At 38.4% G+C, this 27678-nt stretch overlaps 1 protein-coding gene and 1 long non-coding RNA gene across 2 annotated transcripts in view; both read right to left on the reverse strand.

The window, feature by feature from the left end:
• The window catches only part of DLGAP2 (DLG associated protein 2), a 163421-nt gene extending 143090 nt beyond the window's left edge, over positions 1 to 20331 (reverse strand). The window contains exon 1 of the mRNA XM_064447957.1: positions 20223 to 20331. The gene's annotated coding sequence lies outside the window, so the exon portion shown is untranslated. The remainder of the gene's footprint in view (positions 1 to 20222) is intronic.
• A 3036-nt stretch (positions 20332 to 23367) lies between these two features.
• Positions 23368 to 27678, reverse strand: part of LOC135312666 (uncharacterized) — a 320852-nt gene continuing 316541 nt past the window's right edge. The window contains exon 4 of the long non-coding RNA XR_010372329.1: positions 23368 to 23400. This is a non-coding gene — a long non-coding RNA (uncharacterized LOC135312666). The remainder of the gene's footprint in view (positions 23401 to 27678) is intronic.

Consider the following 27678-nt stretch of genomic DNA (forward strand, 5'->3'; position numbering starts at 1 on the left):
GTCCTGATTATATTCCTTGGGTGTTTTGTACTACTGTTATTCAGCTTGCCTTTTCTGACTGGCAGCAGGGAGGAAGGAGAGAGGCAGCTCTTTCTCATGACCACATAGTGCCCTCATCATCAGTTCATGACAGTCCTGACTATTAGCCAGGCTGCTATGTGTACACCATCCTAAATTCCCTCAGCTCAGTGCCGTCACAATGATGTACACTTAATGCAGAATTTCTCCAAGAAAGCTGTACCTTCTGTCATCCCTCAGCCATGACAGTGTTTCTTAGTGGGGACAATTTCAAACAATGACAAAAGGCCAACTGCAACTGAAAAAATCAAGGTAATACCAGAAATAAAGTAGATCATATTATTGGCCTGATCTTTCTGTGTGTTCTTATGATACTTTAAGATAAGAATATCAAAGTGTACAAACAAGTAGCTTGTAAATAATAATAACATGAAATTTTAGAATTTCATTTAGAAGCTAAGTTATTCAGCTTGCTTTCTGGTGCAGAAAGCTGGACAGTGTTGACCAAATGAATATAAGGATTCAGCTCAAATTATTACAACAGCTCTTTCAGATAAATGACTCTTTTGGCTTTTCATTTGGGTGCTTCACCTTCCTGTACAAAGTGCGCTAGAGGTCTAATTCTTAATGAAAGGCTTTATGAAAGACAATTAAAAGAAACAATGTAAAAAAAAAAAAGCCTAAGCAAATATGAAACCTGATGAAAAACTCTGAGCTACTTTTATTTTAAATAATGTGCATCTGTTTTACAAAAAGCTGGCTGAAACATTTTAGTCCCAGGACCCTTTAAAATCCCTCCCCCTTCCCCCCCCGTCCCCGTCATTCCATCCTTAGCTTCTTTTTTGTGTTTATATATATTTTAGGGTGATTCCAGTTAGAACATCTCATCTGAAATTTGAATGCTAACCCTAAAAGAATGAATATAAATCCTTCTCAAAAATACAGCAGAGATTTGGGAACAGAATTATATTGGCCTTAACACATAAAGGTAAATGCTCATATGTGACTCAAAACTTCCAGAGCTATCTCTAATCCTATAGTACTTGAAAAACTGCAAATTTCTAGGTGAATGCAGACAAGCAGCCATTTTTAAAAATGGAGATAACAATGTTTTTATAGATTCTTTATGAAAGAGATTATCCTATAGGACTGAAATATGCTGTGAGCAAGTTTCCAATTTGATGAGGAAAGGAAAAATCATTCCCCAAAACAGCTAAGGTAGCCACAGGGCATAACTGTTGTTCTTGAATATTTCTCAAAGCACCAAAGCTTATCTTTGTGTGTGTCTATTTATATTTCTTTGGTGTTTTTCACTATAACATCTCAATACTAATACAACATCTACTCTGTCTGCACTAAGACATGGGTGGATGTTGCAGGACAAGGACACAAATCTACCTTGATACTGTTTATAAAGCATATTTTAAATATCCCATGTGTTTCTAAAATTCTTTTGAGTATCTTGCTTGGGATCCTGGCCTAAAACATTACTGCCTTACTCTCATCTGAATTCTCTACGTGATTAGTAGTATCATGAATATTTGCAGTGAAATCTTGTGAATCTAATAAAATGTTACAGGTTGAGGTTTAAACTACAGTTATTCATACTTAAGAAGCTTCCTTAATACTCCACTTCTGTTCTCACCAGTGCCTCAGTAATGTAAATGCATTTGTTTAACATCAACTTGGGAGTTCACTGAGTCTTATTCAAAATGTAGAAACATTGATGGGACAATTTTCATTGATTTCAGCATTCTTGGCCTGTAGAAATTTAGCCATATAATACTGCTTCTAGAAATAATCACTTATCAGTCCATCTGGAACAGTACTCAAATGCAGAATAAGATAATATCTGAAATATCCAATTCCAAAAACACTTTGAATTGAAGTGGAAACAGCTGCATAGCTAGAAACTAATCATGTACTGGAAACAGTTTTCAGTGAGAATGACACAAATGCAATGCATTAATATTCATGAATATCACATGTATTATTAGTATAATTAACCCCTATTCATATATCCATAGGTCTGGATAGGTGGACCCATTCTGGGTGGTGGATGGAAAACCAGCTGGATAGCTGGGTTTCCGGTGTTGTGATCACTAATGAAAGGTTCAGCCGCTGGCTGGATACTAGTGGCATTTCCAGAGGTTAAAACTGGGGTCAGTACTGTTTAACACCTTCATTAATGTCTGGATGAGGGGACAGAGTCCACCATCAGCAACAGTATCAGTTTCAGGGGAAAGGTCAGTATGCTGGAGATTAGGACTGCTATTGAGAAGGACCTGACAGGCTAGAGAAACAGGTTGATAATAAACTCACGACATTCAAGACAAATGCCAAGTCCTGCACTTGGCTTGTAATAACCTCTTGCCACAGCTGAGGTCTGTGGACAATTGATTACAAAGCAGCCTTGCAGAAAAGGACTTGGGGTTCCTGGTGGATACCAAGTTGAATGTGATTTAACAGGGCAGCCTTGAGGGCAGGTTTTCTAGAAAGGCTGCAGATACCTCCATCCTTGGAGAGTTCAGAACTTGACTCTACAAGGCCCTGAGCAACTCCAGGTTGGTGTTGCTCTGAGTGGGACCTGGACCAGGTGTTCTGCAGAGGTCCCTTACAATTTGTATTACTTTGTGATTCTAGATTTTAGCAACCCGCTTATAAAAATACAGAATACTACGCATTTATACTAAAGATTACAGAAGTATCAGCTCTGTTGCATACTACGCCAACCCTTCTCCATCTTTTATGAGTGAATAGAGCTGTACTTCAGTGTTCTTGTGTAGCATCATATACAGTTCAATTTTAACTTCAGAAAAATAAGATGGCGTATTTGTCATTCTTAAAGCAAGAAATGATTCTGCAAGTCTGACACTGCAACAATGAAAGTACAGCATGCTTATAAGCCAGATATTTTCTAGCTAACAAGATATTTGCTAGTATCTGTTTTATATGATTTAGTGACTACCCTCTGCATAGAGATAGGACACGATTCATAGCATATGCTCTTTGCTCAGTATGTTTAATAAATAGAATGCCTTCTGTTCATTTGACAACACAAATTTACTTGTCTTAAAAAATGACTTTGTATACCCTAAGAAAATGTAACATTGCAGAATTTGATTTAGTCTCTAAAACATGGCATTTTTTTTAAAGTATCATGCAACTAAAGGGCATATCTCTGAGTGAACGCAGCTACCTGGAACATAAAAGTTTACTGTGCTCCTTTCCCCTGACCTGCTTCCCAGTGTACCTCTCCATGAAACTCTGTTTACCCTGTTTTCCTTAGAACTGCTTTTTAGCACCCCATGGATTTTTATTACTTGCAGACTGCGCTTTAGTTAACCTGAAGCCTTTGAGGAGAGATTGGAGACTCTACTGTGTGGTAGCTTGGAGGCAGCAAAGTTCTTTGCTATGGAGATATAATGTGCGCTTGTGTTCGTGTCACAGCATCTGTATAAATATCAAGCTTGTTCTCTGCTGTATGTTGACAATTTTCTGGCTCTGCATGGTGTTCCTTCTGTCTGTCACTATGTTCTAGATGTCATCTTTCCTGCACTTCCTATGGTTTCCCTTTACTGTCTTCTTTTGTCTTTCTGACTTGCAACAGAAAACAACAAATGAATGTCACCTATTATATGACACAATGAATGTGGCTTCATATTGTCTTAATTTTTGTTTATAGTTGCTGTTGTTGTTTTACCCTCATTCATTCTAATTGTCCTTCATGTAATAAAAACATATTGATTTCAAAAGACAGCGAGTCTTGATACCTACTAGGAAGTGATGATCCTTTTCTAGCAACCTCTACCAATTCAGTACAGTACCACCACCCAGCAATTGAACTTCAGACATTACCTATATCCACATAAAACCAAGAAAAATAAATACCAGTTTTTCTCCTCAGTCAAAGGACTGAAAGCAGCCATTCTCTGAAGCACTGCTGCTGAAGCTCTCTACTACTGAGCTATTCTTTGCAGCTCTTCATTCGCTGAGCTCTTCTACTTTGGACGACATCTTTTGTTTAATAAAACTCGATATTAAAAAGCCAAATAAAGTGAGCTTTAATTCCGCTGCAGCAGTGTTTTTCCTTGATTCTGAGGAATTATAATGTCTCTGCTGAGAAATAAAGTACCAACTGAGATTAAATTTCACACAGCTGTATTGATAACCATCCTTCAATGGTCTTCCTTATTTCAATTAGATTTCAAAGGTGCAACAGCAAAAAAGTGCTGGCTCCGGATCTTCTAAATAGGCTATATTTCATTGTACAGATTTTGCAAGTTGATGGAACATTAGGGTTAGTTGATTTGCAATACAGAGTTCTGAATTTCTCTCTTTCCAGAGTTTATTTTTGCTACAGCAGTCATTCAAAAACATCTCATTCACCTGCTGATGGTACACAAGGCAACACAATTTAATTGAGATCACAGCTTCTCCCTCTGAGCACATGTCCAAATTCTGAGGCACATAAAGACTCTAAAGACAAAAATAACTTAACACATTTGAACATTCAGTTTCTATGGAGACAAATAAAAGTAAAATGTCTAATGTGAGTTCTTATTCAGCCTGATGCCTTACAGATTAGAAGCACTTCACTAAGCCTTAGAGACAGATATTATTCCATAAATAAATAAATAAAATAATAAAAAAGAACCACCCCAAATCCCAAATCCTATGTTTCTAACATGCACTTGTGTATTCTGGTTGTGTAAGGATTACTTCTGGCAGTCAGTTCCTGTTCTTCTATTCCCACCCCACATTATGGCCTTATTGATATACTTGAGGTATAGTTTGTGTCATTTTCAATAGCAAAATCTTTTTCTTGAAACATGATAAAACTCAAAGCTCGGGACTTTGAGGCTTCTAGCCCTCACTCCAAGGGTTTAGAGAATAATAGCTACAGAGTTAACTGCTACAGATGCCTGATGCTGCTAGGTCAAAGTAATGAATGTTACATGAACTGTCTGACCTCTTAAGCTAGGATCAGCAAAAAAAGGCCTGAAAAGCACAGCATCACGATTAGAGCTGTAGAAGTCCTTCTGAGACTTCTCACAGGCAGTTGGATATACAGCCCACTTTTTAAAAGTGCATTTTAAGTGGCACTCTTGTTGGTCTTAAAGATCATATTTGAAGAGGTGCTGTTCACAATTATCACTAGCTTTAACGGTGTTTTCTGAATCCTGTGCTTCTGCAAGGCTTATTAGTTAGCCTAATGTCTCAGTCAGCTCTTCCCTCACACAAACTGCAGGTAAAATACAACATGAGATTATCAGTACTAAGGGTGTCTATAAAGCTTTTTGCAAAAATGCAGGCTCCGATGATTACGTCTGAGCCAACTTCTATGCAACAGCCATGTAAGTTGTCATTAGCACAGCACTGGGCTTCATCTCAGTTCCCAGCAGGGCTTTATTAGCTCCATACTGTATCTCACTAATTACGGCTACAGGTTTTTTTGGCCTGAAGCTTGCTCACAAATGACCAGCTCAGAGCCTGGGCAGAATGAATTCATGCATGACTAAAAATACAGACATATAGAAGAAACATGAATTACAGTGCAGGAGCCAGCCTCAGCCACCTTAAGTTGACCTAACTTACTTGATTTTAGTACTGTTAAGTCTATTTATCCACCTGAGGATCTGCCAAACGTTTTGTGTTAGAAAGGAGCATGTATCTGCTCAGCTAAAATTTATTATGCACAAAGATCACAAAAAGCATGAAACAGTAAGGTAAAGCTGGGTCCAACAGGCCGAAGTCCTGTTGCCTGCTGAACTAACTAAACCCAGTGTAGAGACAGGCAGGGGCCTCACCGTAACTGTTCCCAAGTGAAGGGTAAGAGTGGCAAGGTCCCTTGCGCCTGCTGTGGGCAGCCTGCAAGGTCTGCCCCTGCTCGCTCCCAGCTTGCCCTGCTGTTGTGCAGCTCAGACCCAACATGAACTGTTCCTCCTGGAAGTCGGCTTTCATTGTGCTTCTCATGCTCACTATCAACACTCTCTGTGTGTGTGTCAGTCTCCTTTACTGGCAATAAGTGTCCATAACAACACTTCAGATGCTGGATTCTCACTTAGCAGAGCCTGCATTTTCCAGCTGAGGATTTGCTGCAGACACACCCAAGGAAGTTCTGTACAGACTGAGCCCTGTCTTTAAATAGTATAGATGCATACCCATGGCACTGTGCTATGAAGATTTAACACTCAAATAAATTTAGGGATATCTCTACTCCATATTCCACAGCATTATTGATATTAGCTGTCTGCAACTGTAATTTCACTACATATTCTGGTAATCTTATTTATGTATGTCTTATTTGTACTTTTAGCATAGAATGTTAAGAAGATCTGACTTGTGCAACCATGCTGTCCATTGCTCTGGCAGTTGGCAGTTTCCCCACGGACTAACTCTGAACTCAAGGACCAACTTCAAAGAGAAAAAGAATTCCTAGAGATAATTTATGAAAATCAGAGAACAAGTAGGGAAATGCACAATAGCATCTTCACTGAGGCAGAACCCAGTCATGACACCGGAGCTGGCAGAAGCCAAGTGCACAGGTGGCACACGGGTGTTAGCGCGCCAATGCTCACAGAGTTGCAAGGTAGCAACAGCACTGCTACTGTATGGGCTCTTACGCGGGACAGTAAAGGAACGCTGGGAAGGGGGGGAATGAAAAGTCAGCCAATGAACGGAATTCATAGGAAATTAGACTTCAGTATTTCCATTTGCCTAAATAGGAACTCATTTTGTGCAAGTTATCCTGCTCATTGATTATCCTGATTAATTAATACTCACCTGTATACTTAATACATTACCAGTTCTCATGAAGAATAGCTGATGGAAAAATCATTTTACTTATCGTTCACTAAACCCCATAAAAAGAGATTTGTGCTACTTGACTAGAATTCTACCAAAATTCCAACATACTTCCAAGTCCTTTACAAGTGCTACTTCCTGAACTTTTCTTGTGTGCTTATTTGTCTCAACAGGAGCAAGATTCAACAGCTGAAATGAATCTTAGCAAACTGCGTTGAGTCCATATATAGTCAATGTGGAGATAAAGTGCTATTGGGTGAATAAGGTGCTATTCATCTAATCCTAAAACAGACATCTTAAATAGGTCAGATGAATCATATCCTGAAAGTACTTGCTTCTCTCTGCTTACTGTAAAGTGAGGCCAGAGTAACTAGCTTTAGCATAGAAATCTGTAATGTAAATACTTAAGAGTCAGGGAGAATAAATGTTACCTTAGACTTCAAATGTAGAATCAGATACTTAATATACAACTAAATCATGTCAAAGTTCCTACAGTGAAATTCCTTAAAAAGAAAAAAACCCAAACAGGCAAATCTCATCAAATCCCAGCTGAATTTTTTCTTTTTTTTTTTTTTTTCCTAGAAGTAAAGCTAAAGATTAAATCAGTTTTTCAAAACTTCTTGTTCTGTATCTCCGATACAGAAAACCAACCTCCTGAACATTTAGGCTAACGTGAGACACAGACACACTAGTTACTACTTGGAAGCAGAGGTCTTTCCTGCTGTCTCCTCTTCCAAAGTGAGCTCTTCTGTGAGCCCCAAATTCGGCAGCACTAACTTCCATGCCGGTCTGTGGCATACTGGCAAGAAATACCCAGAGCCCCTGCCTTCCCCAGTCCTTTGCATTTCCTGCACCTGAACCTTATCTGTTTTAACCCAGTTGATTTTGCCCCAACTGAATGAGACAAATAGTTGCCTAGGGTTATTTAGCAAGACTTAAAATTATCTCTTATGAAAAAATAAGTGAAACTTAAAGCAAAACAAATACAACAATCAATTCTAGACTGAAGTCCGTGCTGACTATTCCTTAACCTGAACCCTTCTAGGAGGTGACTTGTACATGTAGGCACAGTAACTCACACAGGGAAGCCTTACACCACAATGCCTCATGAGTCTGTGGACCCCAGCTTTGATTCACCATCTGACACATACCACTGCCTGCCCTTGAGACCTGGCCCACAGATCATCCAGAGCAGTAGCTGCTCAGTGTGGGCTGAGACTCCCGTATTGCTGATTAGCATGAAGCTTGGAGGCCAGGGCATGAAAGGTGGGAAGGCCACTGCCCTCCCATTTCTCACACGCACACACATGCGTGTTGTGGTGAGGCTCACATCCAGACCTGCAAACTCAGAAGTGAGAGCTTCCAGCATCCACAGTCCTGCTGCAAGCAGGACTCTTCCACTCCCTGACATATGGAAACCAGCTTTCAGAGCTGACATACTTGCTCCAAGGGAGGGCCTGTGAAGTCCCCCAGCTATGCTCCTGCTTACGTCCATGCCAAGGTCTGGTAATGACAACACAGGCAAACCAGCAATGTAATTTTCAGGGATTTTGAACTTAGTATCAGGGTTTGAGAACACTAAGAGTTGCCATAACAATCCAGAATAAATTTGTACTACGGTGATCTGGAGCCTCTACAGATTCACAAAACTTCTGTTTTTCATACTTTTTAGAAATATTAATAATATACAGGCTACCATGAAAACAGTTTAAGATGGCAATAGCTTATCCAGCACTGATGGGAAAATAGATTAGACTTCAGCTACATAACTATAAAAAAACCCCTCAAATCTTTTAGCACACCTCTATTTCAAGAAAAAATAATTTGCTGTATTGTGCAAATCGACTAAGACTCTGTTATGCATTTGAGAAAGCTCCTGTTTACAAAACATACTTTCATCTCAATAGATAAAAAAGATACCTTCAAAGACATAAAAAGCTTGAAATATTCACATTATCATCTCCCTAATTCTTATTGCAGACATGCCTCCTATTGCATAACATATTGTGTTGTAGAGGTTTGCAGAAGGTCATGTAAACTGTATGCAATATTTTAAAGACTAAGCACTAAAATACAGAAGGGGTCAAGAAAACACAGACAAGCTATGATCTTAAACAGTAAAATAAGAACGCTTTATGTAACTTTTCAGAATTTATGAGGAAAGAATGGTGTAACATCTATTCAAAGCATGAAGTTAACTAATATCATTAAAATGTGTGACAATCAACAAACACAGCTGTAATCTACCTTGGCAGAAGTTAGTGCATTAAGCAAATCCTGACCTGTGAGTCCTGCCACTTTCTTAATTGGAACAATAACTGGGGTTTTTTTAAAGAATGAAATTTATTCCTCATCTCACGTCATACCAGTGGATAACAGAAAAATCAGGCAGAACAGAAAGACTGCAGAAATTACTAGAAAACAGATGTGGTTGCAGAGAAGTTCCTGGTGACAAAATTTATTTAATGGAAAGGAATCAGATCATGCCAGGAAAGTTGTTTATGAGACCATGCACGAAGGGCTTTAAAGCTTTTCTTTTAAAAATACTTTAGGGTATTCTGAGTTAGATCTTGAATATATCTCCAGAAAGCTCTGTAGGTGTTAGAGAGTGAGGATGAATAGGGTTATCATCCTGGTGCACAGGGAAGAGAAATAGCAGAGCAGCGTATCCATTTCTCAGTTGCTGTAAAGTGTCATGGTTCAATTAACTTCAAAGGTGCTACAGTTACATTTACCAGGGGAAGAATTGGCCCACAGTTTTGTTCAGGCCCTAACAGGGAAAACTCATCTATCTGGTGGCCACAGAAGAAACAAATGCAATAGTCTGAATGAGAGAGTATCTCCGTACAAGTACAGACTTGCTCAGGATTATCTGTATGGGATCTGTTTACACGTTGTGCTGGTTTTGGCAGTGGTAGAGTTAATTTTCTTCATAGTAGCTAGTATGGGGCTGTGTTTGGGATTTGTGCTGAAAACAGTGTTGATAACACAGGGAGTTTTAGTTACTGCCGAGCAGGGCTTACGCAGAGCCAAGGCCTTTTCTGCCCCTCACCCCACCCCACCAGTGAGCAGGCTGGGGGTGCACAAGAAGCTGGGAGGGGACACAGTCGGGACAGCTGACCCCAACTGACCCCAGGGATATCCCACACCATATGGCGTCAGGCTCAGCATATAAAGTTGGGGGAAGGAGAAGGAAGCAGGGGACGTTCGGAGTGATGGCGTTTGTCTTCCCCAGTAACCATTAGGCACGATGGAGCCCCGCGTTCCTGGAGATGGCTGAACCTGCCTGCCCATGGGAAGGAGTGAATGAATTCCTTGGTTTGTTTTCTTGTGCGTGCAGCTTTTGCTTTACCTATTGAACTGCTTTTATCTCAGCCCACAAGTTTTCTCACTTTTTCTCTTCTGATTGTCTCCCCCATCCCACCGGGAGGGAGGGAGCGAGCGGCTGCGTGGTGCTTAGTGGCTGGCTGGGGTTAAACCACGACACGTGTAAATAAAATGGACCTGGGCCATCACACTGGCTGACACTACACAGCTCTTACTTGTACCACTGAAATCACTTCACCCCCTCTTCCACTTCCACAAATAAGATGCCTGCATCAAAACTGCCTTTTGGGAAATATGCACGGCCAACCTTAGTTGTTGAAACACGCCCCGGCACATGCACAAGGAGTGTGCTGGCACTTAACTGTGTGGCTGGCCACATGCCAGTGAGGGAGGTCACAGCCCGGCCCACTTCAGTTTATAATGGCAGGTGCAGTCACAAGCAGTGGACAATATGGTTCACTGAACTGGAACATATGGGATTCAGATCAGATGTTTACAAAAGGGATGACCCAATTCTACAATAGGAGAGTTTGGATAAGTATACCAACAAGGAGGAAAGGAAGGTTTGATCAAAGAAAAGAGAGAGCAAAGCTAGTTTTTATTACTACTTTTCTTTCCTGCTGGTACAAAGATCCTAGCATTGACCCACAAAATGCTTGATGACACACTGTGCAATTGTTGTGTCAGAGGATGCCTTGCTTGCCCAAGGAATGCACTTGTTCTGGGATTCCTTTGAGATGAAGACAATACAACTGAACCTAGAAGACAAATTATCAAGGCAAATGGAAGCTGTAGGGTTTAAAGAAGACAACCACTCTGTTTAATGAGGTTATTCCAAGTCATAAAATGACTGAAAAATAGTATCCTTTTAAGGGGAAAATGCTTCCTGTATTTATATCTTAAACGTGTTAGTGAGTGCATCTCCATAAAGAATTGCTTTCTTCTCATAATATTTATCTATTTTACTTGGATTACATGCTAAACATAAATACAGTGTTCCAGGGAAAATATCTTTTGCTTGGCTTGTTTCTGGTCTCTTACAGATAGATAATCCTCTGTTTATTTAGCAACTATGTAATTTGATAAAATAATATCATGGGAAAATATGAGTTTCAAATTCCAATTTGAGTTTTTGAGACAAGTATAGCACTTTTTACTGAGTAAGAAATGAACAGTTACAGTGGGTGCATCTTGCATGGTCTGGAAAGCGTGTTACGAGAATGCAGGGTAAAAACAAGTGTTTGGCCGGATTCAGTGAGAATATTTTATGAGACATAATAGGAAATCAGGTTTTGGTTAAAACTCATGAGGGGCTTGGACTACACTTCCAAAGCCTATTAATATTGATTATTTTTGGCTGCATCTCAACTTACAACAAAAAATGATGTAAAGAGGATACTGAAAGGAGGCAGGTACAATCTTAATCGCAACATTAAGTGATGTTTGCTTAGACTGATTTGCATTTTCCCGTAACTATACGTATTTAAACCATTGGAAATGGGGATATGAATCAAATTTAAAGGTTGCTATCTTCTTGATTATGTTGCCATTTGAAAACTGCTCAGTTAGTGATTATGAAAGATATTTCTATGGAATAGTGTATTATTTCAGCATTTGCTCCTGGGGATTGCTGTCCAATAGTATCACTAGAACCAAGCAAAAACCTGACGCTGGATAAAGTATAAAAATTGCTCTATTAGAATAAGATGTCATAAGAACTGTAGCTCAAGCGCTTACATAAAAATTTGTGAGCTACTGTTCCCATAGCAACAGGCAACATAATTTAGCTAACATAGCTGCTTTCCATTCTAGGGACTTCATTGTCAGTGCAGTTTACAAAATACAAAAGTACTCCTCCTAAGACTGACACAGTAAACAGACAAAATATTGGAAACATGTTGAGGAAGGAATAGTTTTCATTTCATATGCAGGCTAATAAAATGCTTCTTTCTCTTCTCACCTGTGTTTCATGGAATTCTCTACCATCCTCAAACCACCATGTACTAATTTAGTTCTCCTTATGGTGCAGGAGATCCAGTGGAAGGCACCTGAAGCTGGCCTGCCTCTATGTTAGTCTGATTCTTTCTGCAATGTGCAGAGCAGCTTCTTGGCTGGCAGAGTCCCTCTTTCCCTCCTTCCTCCCCTCAGTTACCAGAATAAGATTCACTTCAACGTGGAGAGTCAGCACAACATATCTGGGGCACCTGTTAAATCTCATATTGAGCCTACACACAGTTACTAATTTAACACACTGCTGACACACTCCCATAGCTGTAAGTCTTTTGCTTCCCGAATGGTTCTGTGAATCTTGTTACTAATCTGAATCACTTTAAAGTGCTTTTTTTAAAAAAACATCTGGCTCCACAGTTTTCAATTAAAAAAAAAAAAGTCTGTGAAAAAGTTTTAAAATAAGAACTTAAAGAGACACCAGAACTAATATTTGCACTAAAGGTACTCTGAAAATTCACACTTGAGTAGCTGTGGTCTAAATGGAAAGATCAGGGGGAACACCATCAATTCTATCTACTGGAAGTTTAGGATTGCCAGCCTGCAATGCTTGCCTTGCAGAGAATAATGTCTCATGTTATTTTCTTAGTGAGGCTGGAAAAATTCCTTCTGGAGGAGAGATCTAATCGATGTCAGCCAGTGAATCACCACCTGTCCATGGGTAATGGCTGCTTTTGAAAGCAAGCTGTATTGGCCACTGCATTTGATAGACTCCATAATGAAGTGCTAGCTCTGTCTCTGAAGTTCTCCTGTGCTGAGCCCCTGACAGGGATCCTAAGGCACTCACTGCTTCACAGATCTTCCTTCCTGAACAAATATATGGAAGGTAAAAACAGTAAGCTGTTAATTTCACAGCTGAGAATTAATTATGCATGACATTAAGATGCAGATAATTTATCTGACTTCAAAGGTATTTTCTCACTTTGGCGAGTTCAACCATGCACCAAAAGAGAGGAACTGACACAGGTAGTTGGAAAAGCAGCTGTGGTGCTGGAGTACAATCACCTGTCCTGTGGGTAGGTAACATGAAAATTTGACAGCTGCAATTTAGGGATCAATGTGTGAGATGCAATATATGCCACTCATGAACTTCACCTAAAAAACCATGTAAAAAGTAACCATGGCAGCTAGCTGTTTTTTTCCAACTATAATAAAACGCGTGCCTTTTTCCAGACAAAGATGCTATGACACAGAAGAATAATCCTCCACTTCTACATCCATCCAAACAAATATACAGAACTTGCCTATTATTTCATTCATACCAACTAAGTATGTATGATCTAGCACTTTGATGAAGGCTTAAGTATTCAGCTTATATAAAAAGAAAAAAGCATTACACCTGCCACTGTAATTATTACAACAATATTTTTATCCTGCAGTTGAATATACAAAATAAATGAGCATTGGGTTATGCTAGTTAAAATGTGCATTAGCCTTCATTGTCCTACAGGACAAATTCTGCAATCCCCTATCACAGATTTCATCACAGCAATTTCAAATTCTTGACCTGCGAGGCAAGTTGAGTGTGCCTGCCAAAGTAGAAAGAATAGTAAATATCCTGTTTCTGCAGAAACTGATTGAGTGTAAACCAGCAGGACTGTAAAAAGTCACCTCCATATTAACTAGCAGTGCCTACTCTTGTGTTAAAATCAAACACACATACACAAGTCACTGATCTTGATAGATTAGTCTCACACTACCACATCCAAAATTTCTGGTTATAGGAATCGCAACAATATTTAGTCAGAGGTAGAGACAGCTATGGAAAACAGTAGTTCCTATCATCTCTGATCCTTTGATCGCTTCCTGAGCTGAGATCTGGAATCAGGAAACAGTTCTAGAACTACATCAAAAATAAAATCGAAATTCTATCATCAGAGCTTATTTTGTAATAGTAAAGACTGCGTATGGCATTTTAACTTTGAGTAGTGTCATATAACATTTTCAGAAAAACACGCTTATATAGCAGTGTGATTTATTCTTGTTAAAAGTCTTGTAACAGCAAGGAAATACCTGGCTCGTGATCTATACAATACATTAAACTTCTGTGCAGATTTTGTTGGCTTGTAGAGAGTTACCTGAACATCTATTCTCCTTGGCATAGCTTTCGTAATTCACAACTGAGACTGTTTATTTCAAGAGAAGTAAAAACCTTAAGGTATGAAATACCTATAAACTTAAAAAATACAATTCCCCATTTAAACAATATTCTGAGGTAATATTGTTTTAGGGAAAAATAACCTTCAAGAAACCAATATTTAAAAAATCACTTAGACCTACACTATAGAACTATTATTTTAAAATCTTCCTTGTTGCATACACAAACAACTAAAATTCATAAAGAAGTGCTGCTTGATCACTTAATTGGCCATTGAGGATCATAATGGTCATGATCCGTATTGTGGCCTGGAAAACAGATATAGATCATAGGAAAATATGTACTAATGCAAACTACTTATTTTGTAAAATATTCTAGGTATAACTTTCAGCTGCTACAAACTGGTCTAAACATGTAACTAAGGAGTAGCTTTGGACAGTATGTAATCACAGTAAATAGAAACCTTGTTAATGCAGTGTTTCATACTTGTCTATTTTAAGCAGCTACCACCTGAAAATTTAAAAGCATTTTCGATATTTAGCTGTGAAAAAGGCTACATTTAATCCATGTTATGAAAATGAGGAAATTAAAGGAGACAGGTTTTGAAGAGGGAGGCAAAGTTTGCATGAAATCAAGCCTTAACTTGTGATTGTCAGACTTCTGTCTCAACCTTAAGACAATTCTTTTTACTTCCTGACAGCATTATAAAGAAAACAGTCAGCTTATTTCCAAAGAAATGTAGGATCTAGTTCAAAATTAGAACAAGACAGCTTTTAATAGTAACTACAATGGAAAGCTGAATAGCTATACACAATACTTCATAGATATGTCAGAATCTATGAAAACTCTGCACTTTGGCAGATTAATGTCAAATTTATGCCTTGAGCCAACATGGTTGCCCTCTTTTCAATTCAAAATCTAAATTATCCTCCTTAAGTATTTGCCTTTGGGTATAATTCCAGTTTAATATCTTTCTTCATACGAGTTCTTGTGGACTATAGAATTAGTTTAAAACATCTGAATATATTTCTTTCAGGAGACTTTAACATTTCAGAGTCTTCATTGGATCTGTTTCTCTTAACATTATGAGGTGTTGGGGCTATTTAAGATGTTCTGCAGCATAATAGATTCAAAATAATTTCCAGTAGCATCACAGGCTAAATGTAGAGCAAGAATAGTTAAATGACAGTTTAGAAAAATCACTGCCTTAGTAGAACGTTCGGGATAATTTGACAAACCCAATACCGTAATTACTACTGCCCTTACAGCTCTCAAATAATTATGTTTCAGATTTTTCTAAAAAGAAATGTTTAATTAAAGAAGAATCAAGCCATGAATTCATGTATTTGCAAATCAGAGATACATCATGTAGCTCTGCAGTATCTAGTGGAGTCCGAGTCTTTTTTTTTTTTTTAATTGTATTTCCTTTTAATTCTGTTTGGTGGTAATGAATGAGGTATATAATTACTCTGATTCATGCTGTACGCTTAACATGAAGTACCCAGAACACTTAAAAACAATAATTAATAAAATATCAAAAAGTGAATTAATTAAAAGCACAACTAAAAATTAAATCCTTAACTTGATATTAAACATGATCAAGAATTGTGCAGAACTCATTGAGACTTGTATAACTCATGTTATACAAATGGCTAAAAATGACTAGTAGTACCTGTACCTCTGTATTAACAGCTATTTATACAGTTCTCGTGGAACAAGTGCAAATTGTAGTGAAGAACCAAATAAATGAGAGCAAATAATCCTAAAAAATAAAATATACTCATGTGGCAAAGCACCAGCATCTTATGTCTGTGAAACTCCTAATTTCAAAGGAGTATATAGCTCCTCCTACTTCTGAAATGACCTCATTTTCAAGAAAAGTTCATATCCCTTTCATATTTTTTTTTTTCATATATTTAAGTGGAAAATAAACAGGTGAAAATGAGGATACAGAAATAAATATTTAAATATAGGAATGAAAGTCACACAACTGTCAAGTACCCGCATGATCAGTCATTTTTGTCTGTCTTCCCATCTTTGTTACCCCATGAGAAGTCTGCTCTCTGGAGCAGGGTTACACCACCATGCTGTGCATGCCCCAGCTCAGCTTCCCTAGTGCACATGCTGTCTGCATCCCAACCCCAGGAAAGGTGTGCTAAGTGACGTGCAGTCCTCATTGCTCTGTCACCCATAACAGGCAGGCCCCAGAGCAACCCAGAGGGGAAACTCATGAGCTGTTTTGGACCAAGAGCCTGAAAGAGCTTGGAAATAAAAGAATTCACAAAATAAATGTCAGTCAATTAGAAATAATTTTTTCATCTCCCCCCCGCCCCAAGCAAATCCACATATCCGACTTTTTACCTTGGTACTGTAATGCTTGGTTTTCTACCTGAAGGTTCACCTGGTAGCCTGACACTTTGAACAGCAGGACTATGCACAGTTAAATCCTAATCAAGACTCTAAAGGCAACAGAAGGATAGTATACACACAAACTTTCTCCTCACAGTTTTCACTTGAGACAAAATAGTCAAGGGGCAAACACAGAACTTTAAGAAATTAATAGAGCTAAAAAAGTTAAGAAGCCAGATAAGACCTATACCAGCTGAGGTGTAGTAAATGAAAGAAGGCTATGTTGTCTTTGTGATTCTGTCCATTGAACTTTACAGAACAGGAAGCACAAAGAGAGCTGAACTGTGAGTGACTGTTGTGTTTTGTTTTGTTTTTTATTTCCACCCCCCTATGGTTTGATGGTTTTCATTTTATTTTTGGGTTTTTTGTTTGTTTTTTTTTCTTTTAAATCAAGCTTGTTTTCAGCCTAAGCTGAAACTTCTTACTCTTTTTGGGCTTGGTGTAAATAAAAAGTAATGCTACTAAAGTTCAGTAGAAAGGTTAGGAAAAAAAAATCATTTAGGCAGACTTCAATTCACTGGGCAGGCATTTCCCTGGATAAAATAGAGAGGATGACTACCCAAAAGCATCTGTGAAATAATAATTTCTCCAAATTTGTTCCTTAAAGATCTGTCAACTGTAATCAAATAACATTGAACTTTGATGTTCTGTTGTTGATACTTTTGGACTAAATTCCACTCAGCATTATTTGTTCTAAAAACATCCATTCTTCATTAATATTCTACCCAACCTTACACACAACTTGGGCAAAGGCAGAGAAAAAGGATAAAGACGAGACTTTCTGTGCTTCTGACTCAGTGCTACAGTAGCTGCAAATAATATGGCTGAGCAGACACTTTCAGATAAACTTTGATTTCAGCCACAAAGCCCCAGTACTGGTGTAATGAATAAAATGTCCATTTAACTTTTAGACCTAACAGATCTGTGAATAGGGAAGTGCACAGTTCAGTGGGCTATTAACTAACCTGTGAAATGATGCTTATCGTATGGACAAAGTGTTATTTCTTCTGGAAAATGAGCAGGTCACCAAGCAACTGCCTTGATCAGATATACCCAGGAATTAGAGTGGATATTTTGTGTTCACATTTGATTAGCATTTGATACCCTTTTTTCTAAACACTTCCCACAGGACTGCACGTGCCAAATTCCTACTGTAGCTTGAGTTATTATACAAAGACCTGAAAATGCTCATTACACTTAGCTCTATCTTAGGTTTACCGACAGTGCTGAAGACAACGGTCTTTCCCCTAGATTATTAAATGACTTTCAGAAACAGAAAAAAAAAAAAAGAAACATTCTGAAGTTGAAATCTAGCATTAGATCGCCCACAGTGAAGAACTGGTAGAATACATCACCAGACACAGCTTTGTCCCTGAGGTATTTCATAAAATCTCAAGCCTATTTAGAAGAATTGCAACAAAACAGTATTCTTTATTAACACAATGAAAAACAAAGTCTGTGGATCTTACTGAAGAGCATGGATACTTTGGGGTGCTAGTAAGGAAAGGAGAAAACATTCCATGCTAAAGCAGAATTAAAAGAAAAATCAACAGAGAAGCAGAAGGTGCATTTGGATTATCTACTCTAGATTCCTAACTCAGGTGGCACCTAATTAATACATATGGGATCGAGAACAGGAATTCACAGGCATGCTTCCTAGCCATTGGAAAGCAAACTGCTATTAACTACCTCCTCCATGGAGCTCCTATGTGTTAAAGGTACATTCTTAGTCTTCTGAGTGAGTTAATACAAGGTAACTAGGTGTAGGGATCTGGTCTGAGGGATGCGTTTGAATGGGGCACAACCCAGTGTAGCAAAAAGCACCCCGGTGCCTTTGCAATTCCAAGGGCATGAGTTCCCATCTGAGTCTGCAAAAGTAACAGAACTCAAACAAAACCCTTTATTGATTTTTTTTTTTAAATAACAACTATTACTGCCTCTGTCTACAAGGGGAGCCGGGATAGAGCCATTCTCCATCTCTGGGCTATTTCACAGAAATGGGATGCAAGGAATGCAAGAGCTATGCTGCTACAGACATTACTTGAGTGAGCAGTCCATACCTAAGGACACCCCCCTAGGAGTCAGGGATCCCTCAGTTAAGCCTTTATATTCACTGTAGTCTTATACATATATCCAAAGACTGGAATACAAAACACATAACTTATCCTTCAAGTAAGAACTAGAGTCTAAAACTCCGTTGCTTCCTCACTATCCAGGAAAAAAAAGTTATAAAGAAAGCCATAATTGCTTTGGACAAGCTACTGCAACTGTCTGGACAAGATACTGACACCAAAATGTGTTTTAAAGCAAACAAATAGAAGACTGGGAGCATCTGGGAACAAAGACCTTAGGTTAGACCTACAGCATGGGAGATTCTGTTCTGTAAGGCAAAGACTCAAGGAAGGGTTCAAATTCATTATAATCTGGCCAGTTTTGTGTCACACTTACCAGTCAGACAGAAAAACATAATCCTGGAATCCAGATGTCTCAAGGTTCTGCCATGAAGGCATGGGATGGATTATGAAGGAATGTACTATCTGAGTAAATAAGAGTAGCTTGGTTAAGAACACTGAGAAAAGCCTTTGTTTACAGGGACTGCCAGCACCACATTTTCTGTTTAGCAGGCTGCTAAAAGTTAGAAGGAAATTTTACATCCTTACATGCTTTGAAGTCTCTGTCCTTTTTTTTCATCCTACTCCCTAGACACACATGCTGGCTAATCCTCCTTCCTCTTTGGAATAATGATCACCCAAAACTAGCTGGCCACCTGGGAATGATCAGATTGGAAGAAGCTAAATTTCATGTGCTGCCATAAGAGGCATCCTCTTCCACCTCTAACCTCGCATTAGCCACATCAAACTAGGGGAAAACCATTATTTCCTGTTCCATCAGCTGCATTTTGGGATTACCACTTGGATTGCTTGACAGACAATCACTGCAACCTGAGCTGGCAGTTCTGAACTGTAGCTAGATGCCTAAAAAGGGGGAGTGAGAAAGGAGATGTTATGTACAAATAAGTAATTACTTTGCTTCCATATACAGCATTCACAAAATTTCTACATGAATATATTCTCTGTAGTTCCCATATGTTTTGAAATAATGGAGAGTTCCTAGGACAGCTGTCAGAAAACCAGTCTTACAGTGTGAGCCTTAAAGAGTACAACATAACCAATTTACCAGAAGAAAAGTTGAAAGGTACCTTGACTACTATATATGAATTTTTAGCAGTCACAGGGGTATTAAAATTGTGATAGTCTAAAAGATATGGAAGATGCAAGGTATGCAAGTCAAGGCAATAACCTCATTAGGCCAGGTGGCACAGCCAGGAAAGGTGCTCAAGGTTCTGTGTGCACAGGCTTTTCAACAGGTCACGGCAATTAATCAGGTTTTCACAGACACTTGTTCAGAAAACATATGTGAAAAAGGGAGACTTTTCAGTCTTTCTGACAAAGGCATAGCAAAAGGAAGACTGGCAGCTGAAATTAGACAAATTCAACCTTTCCACAACATTGCAATTTCCTAGCACTAAGGGTAATTAAATATTGGAATGGCTTACCAGGGGAGCTGGTGGACTCGCCATTGCTTGGAGCTTTAGGACGAGATTAGATATCATTGTAAAAGAGATGCTTTAATCCAGCTTCTGGAAGTTCTCAACATGCCCATAACACTTGCAGCTCTGCATTAAGACAATGACTATAATCAAATCTCATACTTTAGGGTTTCAGCTGATCAACTGCAAGGGTTATAAAGAATTTCTTTTTTTCTTTCACATAAAAAACAGACACATACTTTGGTGTGGTTTATATCCTGATCTGTCTCTGAAGTAGCAGAGATTGCCCACATCTGCAGGAATCACAGGGGAGCTGATGCAGTGGCCAGTGATGATATGGAAAGTACTTTTTCTTAGCCCGAAATTCACCAAGTGGTCATATCCTAATGTGAGCTCACTTTGAATTCAAAGCCATCTGGATGCAGAACACCTCTGACCTGGGAACTGTGTGATTAGGTGAGTGCAGAACCAGGCTCGATCTGTGTGCCCAGCTAAGGGCCTGGCATTAGCACCCACTCAGCATCGCACTAACCAGCTACGTGACTTTTGGAAAGGAGCCGTTTTCATGCTCTGCTGCTGCAGAGCACTGGCAAAGGGTCAAATGAAAAAACTGTTGGATCACCATACCCTTAGAGGTCTTGTTAATGGATCTTGCTGGATTGGCTCAAAGGAAGCCCTTTTCCCAAGGTGAGATAAACAGAAATCTCATTTGAGTTTGTGTTTGTTCAGTGAGAGATCCAAATCACCTGTTACTACACTAAGATCATCTGGACATATCTCACCTAATTAACTAACTGCTATTGAAGAAGCATACATAACACCTTGATCTCTTCTATCTCATGAAAATTAACATGCTTTAGCCCAACTAGGGTTATCATGTTTACCCACAGATATGAGGACGGATTTAATGTCCTGTGTTCTCCAACGTAACTAGATACAAAAGCATCCCTTTTAGTGTTTAATTTAGCTACATCTGTAACTATACAATCTGCACTATTTTAGCAGAATACTGTCACGACTTAATTATTAAATGCAAGTAAAAGTGAAGACAAGACAAGATATTCTACTGTTTTTACAGTTTTGTGTGAAAAGAGTATGTCTCAACTCTGTCAAATAAAGCATAAAATGAGAATTGGTTCCTCTAGCAATTTCTGTGAGCTGCACAGTGGCATGTCCATACTGTGAGTCTCCAAATATCTGTTTAAGTCAAGTCCACATTTCCAGGCTTTTATTCTTCTCAGCTACCTATACTACTCTCCTACGTCCCTTTGACAGTGAGTTAGCTTCAAAGATATTTCTGTCTGTGCTAAATAATGGGCCATTTGATGGAGTTGTGCACAGCTACACCTGAAATGTAATGCAGCCATATAATTAACCTGTCCTGCAATTCAGGACATTTTCCATGCAGAGTAAGGATGGTTTCTCTTCACCACAATTCTGAAGCATACATATTAATATAAGGCTGTCTTGTCAGTATTGGTCATTACCATTATGTTAAGATTGTCATATTTCAAAGTAAGAATGGGACACACACCTAGCCCTACCTAGTGACACAAAATACTCAGAACAAAAAGCAGATGTAATTTTTATAAAGGAAAAAAAAAAACCTGATACTGCTTGTCTCTGTGTCTGTCTTGGTGATACATGCATGTATTTGACAACAGTTGTGAAGATCATGTTTACAAGTTGGCCCTCTTAAGCGGTACATAATTCAATGAGCATCCTTACTGAACCCAAACCAGACTACTCAGAATAAGTCTCCTCATCTGGGATGAAAATGGCAAAATCTGCACTTACAGCCTAGGCGTCACTTGGTCTGCTGCTGTATTTGAGTACAAATAGCTCTGACAGACTCTGTACCTGGATCTGCTCCACACTGCACGCAAATTTCATGATAATGAACTTCTAATCTTTTTTTGATCATTTGTTCCACTGAGAGTCTTATGGCATACCTAATGCCCGCAATGCAGGAATGCTTGGAAAACCTCAAATAAATCTACTGTCCCATGATTTTTCAAAAAATACTCTTTTAAACAAAAACTGAAGGAGGAATATTATGTTTTACGATAGACACATTAGAAGCCCATTATATAATAAAGACTAATATCGTTCTAATGATAAATATCATCACAAATTTTGAATAAATTTCTTTGGGATACAAGAATTATGCCTTAGTTTTCACAACCTGTTCATTTGAAGGATTATTCGAGAGAAGTTTGAATACAGGAAGTGTCTGCACATTTGCATTAGAGAAGATATTTACTTTATCTCACAGGGTGCTCATTTATATTCTTCCTGTGCCAAAATTTTTACCCGAGTAACACAGAAATTCACATGATCACTGAGCATCAAATTCTGTACTCTTGTATTTCTGCTAAAAATATCCCAACTCAAAATGTTTGGAATGTTAAGTGATTATAGTTGTAAGATTCTAAAATTTTTAATTGAATGGACTATTTTAAAAGTTAATTTCCACGCAGCATAAACAATGGATGTGTGCAGTAGCATTCAGAGAATGAACATAATTTTGTTCTCATCCTTTCTTGATTCTCTACTGAAAATGATGTTATTACTGTTCAAAATCTGTTTCCTGTACATTTCTAGTAGAACTGGAAACTCAATCTTGTATTCCTTGAATTTTAGCCTTCCTTAAACACTGCAAGGTGTTTTATTTCATTCCTTACAAAATCACATGCAAGTTTGAACTTAAAATATTTTTATTAGGATTTGGTATTTAAATTAATGCTTCTCCCACCTTGATTTGCTTAACGTTTAAGACGCTACAGTTAACATTTAAAGCAGATTTTCCATTCTATTCTTTAAACTAGTGCATGTAATAGCTACCTCTTCTTCATTTATCTGAAATTTAAAAAAATCCTAACAGTACAATTTTGACATGTAACAAAATGCTGTAAGAAGTATACCTATTAAATTTTACCCTCCCCCCAAAAGAAAACTCAATAAACTCAATATGAAACAAACAAATAACAATCTAATCTAACTGTCCACTTCCCTAACAGTACAATTTTGACATGTAACAAAATGCTGTCAGAAGCACACCAATTAAATTTCATGCGCCCCCAAAAGAAAACTCAATAAACTCAATATATAGCGAATAAATAACATAATCTAATCTAACTGTCCACTTTACCTGGAAATGCATGCCCTGTTAGAGAATCCAAATCTGAAATTAAAACAGTGAGAAGATAATCTTTAACACTGATTTAATATTAAAAACCAAAATCAAAACAAATCCTGGCACCAAGTATCACATTATCACCAACATAAAATTTTAGTCATATATATGAAAAGAAAAACCAGAATACTTAGCATTACATTATGGAGTTTTTCCTTTCCATAATTATGTAAAGATATAAAGTAGGATCTAAAGATGAAACTCTTGAACACTATGAGAAACTAATTTACTTGACTGTTTAAGACAGACATACCACAATTTAACAGGAATTTTACAATATTTTTTAAATGAACCGCTGCCTTCAGAAACCTATATCTTCAGTATAGGCATTTGTTCAGACGTCGTACATAAGAACAATAATTAGAAATCCCCAGCATGCTTTTTAGATTATATAGATTATACCATTTAAGAAAGATTTTCTTTCTTGATCATAACAAATAACAGATCAATTTTGTCTATCCTAGTGTTCATTCTTTCCTATTTTTTCAAAAATCAGCTTTTTTAAAAAGTAGAAGAGAGCTCGAGGTATTCCTGCTGACACCACAAAGCATAAATCAGGGCTCCACCCATCAACTCCCATCTGAAGAGAGAGCAGGGAGATGCACCAGTGGCCCTGGTGGCAGCGGTGGCACCAGAATGACCCCTCCCCAACTTGCACCAGAATTCAGAATGCCATCTTTAAAGTGCTTTGCCCCACCTTTGGAAATTCCATGTTCTTAACAGAGACATATAGGGGTTGGACTAGATGACCTCTAAAGGTCCCTTCCAACCCAACCATTCTATGATTCTATATTTAGTAACTTTGAGGTGTTATACTCAGAGATTCACTTGTAAATCTGTAGCCAGAACTAAAAGAGTAGTTAGCTCTGATAAATTATGGTCACAATATCAGCGATGGTGGCTATGGCATTACCATGGTGGAAGGCTAATTCTCAGGCATACATGGCCAAAAAACCTTTCATAGGTAGTGTTCTGTCATGCAAGGCAGTGATGTGAGCACATTTGGAAAACAAGTCCTATTGCTAGGAGCAGTCCACCAGTTCCCAACCCGCTCACCAAGACAGCATGTGTGACCCTCAGACTGTCCTCCTTCCTATCGACTCACACGTGCGATGGCAGAAGGACGCAGTAGCTATATTCTCTTGGAAAAGCACAACAGGCAGATTGTGCCTGACCTATTTACCCTAATGCTTGTACATATGAGTTCACCTGGCATTTATAGGAATTGAATGTATTTATTAGCAGTGCCTGGAAAAAGGTAATTGGGCAATCCCTAGATTTTTAGAAACTTCCAGTACCGTTTTTAAACTACTTCATCTTAAAAAAAGATTTTGTTTCCTGATTGCAACAATCAACAGGTACAAGTTTCTAGGTTAATGGTTTAGGCCCCAGAAATCCTGAACCTCGTGTAATACAGTAACTGATTCTAAAAATTATTGGGAAAATATTTACCAATGAACTCCAGGATATACACCTTCTCCTACCGGGAGACAGGAGGAAAGTGTGCTTGGCTTTAATAATTTATAACTGTTAAATGAGATAAATTTCCTACGGACTAAGAACATGCTTAATGTCATAAGCGAACATGAGAGAAAAACTACCCAACATGTGAGAAATGTACTGGAGAGAATTGCTTTCTGAAATCCAAGATAGTGAACACAATGCATTACCTAACACCTCCAGCGTGGGGGGTCTCAAGCTTTATCATACCAAACTTTATAAAAAACGACAGCAGAAAGAAAAACTAATCTCAGCATTTTTCTTCCAGAGCCTGAGAGACAAAATATTGCTGTTGCCCCCTAGGGTCCCACAAAAACTCCACCAACACCAGATTATTCATAAATGGAGTATCTAGCTATGCAGGGACTGCTCTTTGAAAGCTCAGAGGTTGGATGCAGCCACCATGCAAATCTGGATCATCCCACAAAAACATGTAATACTTGAACTGCCCAAACTGCTGCCACTGTGCACGTGCTGTGGCTGCACATCCTGCAACAGCAATATTGTGTTTGAAAACATCTGTTCTGTTATTTTAATGATGAAAGTGCCCTGATGCAAAACCTGAAAATACAAGAAAAAGAATGGTGGTGATGGGGGAAGTCTTGCTCCTGTAGTAGTGGAACAATATCTACTCAGACACTGGGATTTAAATGAAAAATAACAACCCAAACCAAAAAAGTGGGACTTATTTCTGGAAAGTGCATGCACATTTTGTGACTTGCAGAAGAAATCACTGTAAAAATATTTTTCTGAAGTAATGCAGATAACTTAATGCAAATTAATTAGGCACTTGTCCCAGGATAAAACAGGACTATTTTGTAATACTCCATGTTAAGCTAATGATATATATTGTGGACGTGTTTATTTTCTTACAAGTCGACCTACACTAGCTGAAAACAAGGTAGTTTGTCACCCGAGCACAAGTGTCCTGTGTGAACTGTTAAATAAATTCAGACCTACTTTGCTAGCTGAAACCAGAAGAGTTTATGGCATATTGAACCCACAAATCATGATCCACATGCCCCAATTCCATCATTACATTTCACAAAGAATGATATGAGCTGACACCACATAGGCAGGCAATGTAAAGTTTCCCATATAAAGATAAATACAGTGTGCAGCATTTCCCTGCTAGACTTCAATACATGCAATTACTGCAGTTATAATGGAATGAAACCTTTGCTGTGACTGAAACAACTGTGGTATTCAGTCTCCGCCATAAGATTTCTTCTACTCTTCTATGGACTCCAAGGGCAGGAGGAAAATCAACATTTCCTGTTATTGTTCAGAAAACTTTGCAGTTTCTTGGACTGATTTTCAATTAAGTAAGCCTGGTCAGGTGGAATCCAATTTTCCTCCATTCCATTTATTTAATGAATTGCCTTGATTTGGCACCATTCACTTTTATTTTCATATGTAAGGCTTTCTAAGCAAAGAGCAGAAATATGAGGTGAAAGTGGAGTACATGCAAATGAAACACATTTCTATCCCCATTTTAAGGCAAAAGAGCTAGCATGTGCACAACAGCAATTAGCAATGAATTGTATTCATGCAATCCATATGTGATTCATACTATAAGTCATTGATTTAAGTAGAAAAAACAGTGATTTGATGATAAACCTGACCCCCAGTTATATTGCATAGCATGATTTTTAAAAAGGGAGAGGATGTACTTCTCAGCAGGCAGTATCCTTGGTACGCCACACTCATTTCATTAGCTCAGTGCAAAACAGACGTTGGAGATGGTACAAGCTTTTCATGCCAATAAGCTAATTGTTTTTTCCTAGCACTGATTAGCAAAGATAAAGTCCTGTCTATATCTTGCCTCCAGGGCCCTGTTCCTCCTATTTCAAAAACAGTGTACACTGCACAATCCAGTACGCAACCTTTGACTTCCACTTGCATGGTACTCCTATGCTTACAGTAAAATATCAAAGCATGGTATAGCTGTCACTGACATGCATTGACAAGCTACTAGTGCCAAATGAATGGAAGGGATGATTTTTACAGTCCACAGAAAACATATTTAAGGTGCAGAACACATGTAAGTCATGTAACATGGCATTGTCAGTGAGATGATGAAATACTAAGCCTTCTCTGGAAGCTGATACCTTAGAAAGGTTAGGAGAAGCTAAATGAATGCTAAATCATGCTCTTTTGAAAACACAAGTTTTCTTCCTGCTTCTAAGTGTTTAATAGATACTGCCAGCAGGAAATTAGTGTCTCTGCTTTGCTAAACTTCCACAGTTAGACTCAATCTTACTTCACTAAAAGCCTGTAACTGAGCAGCAGAGCTCAAGAGCCATTGTTGATATGCACAACACCTGGACCATGAATTCTACAAAGCTCATGTCTTCTTTAAACAAGAAGAGAGGAGTGAGGTTCAGCCCCTCATAAAATTGGGAATACGAAAGGAGAGAAAAACGCTGGTCATGAAGAAGAAAGTAAAGAGCTGACATCTAGCTGCAATGGCTGAAGATGTGAGATGGCTTGCATTAACCAGAAGTTACAACTGTAGCTTTGACAATCAGGTCAGTGAAAACTATTGGCATGTAAGTCCTAGGACTGGATTTGGATTGTAAATTTGGCCGTACCCAGATTTGGGGTTGTATTTGGTACTAACCAAAACTAAAGCCAGAGGCTAAACTGGAAGCAGTTCTTTGCATTAGCCTCCAGAAGGGCAAAGTTTCCTTCAGCTTCGGAAATGATGTGCATTAGTCACTAAAAAGCTGTTTTTGCAGTAGAGGCAACTCGTACACAGTCCCA

This window comes from Phalacrocorax carbo, chromosome 3 (assembly GCF_963921805.1).
Source record: "Phalacrocorax carbo chromosome 3, bPhaCar2.1, whole genome shotgun sequence".
NCBI classification, from domain to species: Eukaryota; Metazoa; Chordata; class Aves; order Suliformes; family Phalacrocoracidae; genus Phalacrocorax; species Phalacrocorax carbo.